This window comes from Triticum aestivum, chromosome 5A (genome assembly GCF_018294505.1).
Source record: "Triticum aestivum cultivar Chinese Spring chromosome 5A, IWGSC CS RefSeq v2.1, whole genome shotgun sequence".
In the NCBI taxonomy this organism is placed as follows: domain Eukaryota; kingdom Viridiplantae; phylum Streptophyta; class Magnoliopsida; order Poales; family Poaceae; genus Triticum; species Triticum aestivum.
In genome coordinates, this window is record NC_057806.1 from 573590143 (window position 1) to 573593451 (window position 3309).

Sequence of the window (3309 nt, forward strand, 5' to 3'; positions counted from 1 at the left end):
AATGTAAAATGAAGAGTCTTGAGCTTGAAGCTTTAGCCAATCCTTTGTCCTTAGCATCTTGAAGGAGTTCCCACAACCTTTAGTCCATGCCACTCCATTGTTGAACTTATCTGAAACATGCTAGATAGAAATGTTAGTCCAACAAGAGATATGTTGTCATCAATTATCAAAACCACCTAGGGAGCACTTGTGCTTTCAATCTCCCCCTTTTTGGTAATTGATGGCAACATACATCAAAGCTTTAGATAAAGATATAAAGAACAGCAAGTAAAGCTTTGGAAGGACATGTAACAAGCATAGGCTCCCCCTGCATGTATACACTCATGTAAATATGAAATATAGAGGCATGTGAGAGCATAACCATGACAGAGTAGGCAATGTGTTACATGTATCTTGGCCATATGCATTAGAGCAAAAGATTATCAAGGAAAATACCTTCATGCTCATGAGTCCTTCTTGCAAACAGTATGTACATAAGCAAGAACTCCTCATACTCATGATTTTGATGCATATACTTACCTTGTGGTCTTGAGTTGGCTTAGGATGGAATGAACCTGCACAAACAAAGTTAGATAACACAGGTACATCCACTAGCCAGAGCAAACAAAAGAAACCACAAGAATACCAAGACTGGGATGACATGTAGAGAGTGAGTACAAGGTACCACATTGGATTCAACATGTCCCCAAGAATAAAGATATGCAATGAATTTGACTGATTTCTTTCCCTTAGGTGTCTTGCTCCCCCTGAATCTTACATGGGATATTGGGAGAAGATGGGGAACAGAAAATCAGAGCTGAAAGATACAAATGGATAGAACTTAATGCAAATACATGTCTTTCCCCCAAAAGGCATGTGACATCTCTCCTCTTGAACATCAAGCATCTGGGATCCTTGAGTATTCTCTCCCCTGGAAGTCTCTCTCTCCCCCTTAATACTTTCTCTCTTGTAGGTTTGGTCCTTGAGACTTTTTCTCTCCCTTGATGTGATCTCTCTCTCCTACAAGCTTTGATGTGATCTCTCTCTCCCCCTTTGACATCAATTTCCAAGAAGGGCTTTCTGGAATCCGTCATATAGGTTTGGTCCTTGAGACTCAGCACAAAGCAATGGATAAAACTGTGATGCTTGTAGAGGACAAGATTCATTGAGTAGAGCTGGATCAGAAGAAATATAGAACAAGTGGCAAACTGTTTTTCCTGTTGCGAAGTCAGTGGCACCAAGTGGTATGTTTCGGTGGCACCAAAAAGATTCGGTTGGACCGAAAATTACAAGTCAGTGAAACCGAGTTCACACAGAGAAAAACACTTGTCACCTCAGCTCACTAGACATGTAGGATCTCACAAAGATTTGCAATGAATTGCCTGAAGGATTTGCAAGGAATTAAATGCAAAAAATGCAGAACATAAACAGAAAGAAAAGAGAAGAGACTGAAAAGTCTAGATGGAGTTTTTTTTTGAAAAGGAGAAAGAAACTAAACATGCATGAGATACACACAAAAGGAACACAAGAGACCTTCATCTAGAGTTGGGCGGTGACATAGTCACCTATGTTAGAGTATATTGACTTAGGAGTCAAGTGAGAACACTTGATCATAGGTCATACTCATCGTTTAAGCTCAAAATGGGGTTATCATTTTTCGTTTAAGCATCTTGATGTATTCACATCTTGTTGAGTTGCTTTGACTCATGTCTTGGAGTAAAGCTTCTCTAAGATAGAATAACTTACCTTGGGTGGTGGTGTGGTTCTTGCTCATGTAGTTGAACTTGTGTGGGTGCTCAAGGTTGATGTAGCTCATCAAGAGTTGGGAGCACCACTTGGAGTTTGAGTTCATCTACCTACATGGGTTAGTTCTTGCAAGGAAGAGCACTTGTGTATCGAAAAATGACAATCATGAAGCTCAATATAGAATTTGTCAAAGGATATGTTTGAATGGTTTTGTGCTTCCTTGTCTTCAACCACCATTGTGTAGAGTCTTGGTGATGTAGAGATTGCTCAAGATGTGAGTGAGTCGCAATCTCATGGAATTAGATTCAACCAAGCACCTACATGGGTTAGACAACATGCAACGTGCAATATATCCAAGACATAAGATGGTTATCATAAGAGATATATCATGGATTAGTCATAAGCTCATGTCTTGCATGTATCCAATGGAGTTTCTACTCCAAGTTCGAAGCATCAATGATGTTCAATTCTCCTCTCAACCTGCAAAACACTTTCTCATCAAGAGGTTTAGTAAATATATCCGCTAATTGCTTATTGGTGCGAACATGCTTAAGATCAATGTCACCCTTAGCAACATGATCTCGAATGAAATGATGACGAACTTCAATATGCTAGTTCGAGAATGTTGTACAGGATTATGACCAATTTTGATAGCACTTTCATTGTCACAAAGTAGTGGAACATGTTTCACATAGATCCCATAATCTTTAAGAGTTTGGGTCATCCAAAGTAATTGAGCACAACATGAACCAGCGGCAATGTATTCCGCTTCGGCGGTGGATAAGGATACCGAGTTTTGTTTCTTGGAAGACCAAGACACAAGAGATCTACCAAGAAATTGACAAGTACCTGAAGTGGACTTTCTATCAACCTTATCTCCGGCATAATCCGAGTCGGAATAGCCAACAAGATCAAAAGAAGACCTCTTAGGATACCAAATGCCAAAATTTGGTGTATGGATTAAATATCTTACTATCCTTTTCACAGCCTTAAGATGACATTCTTTAGGAGCAGCTTGATATCGTGCACACATGCACACACTTAGCATAATATCGGGACGTGAAGCACATAGGTATAACAATGAACCAATCATAGAGCGATAAACCTTTTGATCAACCGGTTCACCATCTTTGGTCAAATCATTATGTCCACTAGTAGGCATGGGTGTAGACATACCTTTGCATTCTTGCATATTGAACTTCTTGAATAAGTCCTTGGTGTACTTTGTTTGAGAGACAAATGTACCTTCCTTAGTTTGCTTGATTTGCAAACCGAGAAAGAATTTGAGTTCACTCATCATAGACATCTCAAACTTCTCTGGCATTAGCTTTCCAAACTTTTCACTAAAGAGAGGGTTAGTTGAACCAAATATGATATCATCAACATAAATTTGGCATACAAATAGTTCTCCATTAACCCTTTTAGTAAAAAGAGTAGAATCAATTTTACCAATTTCAAAACCACTTGTAGTAAGGAACTTGGTCAAGCATTTATACCATGCTCTAGGAGCTTGTTTAAGACCATAAAGAGCTTTGTGAAGTTTGTAAACATGATTTGGTTTCTTAGGATTGATAAAACTGGGAG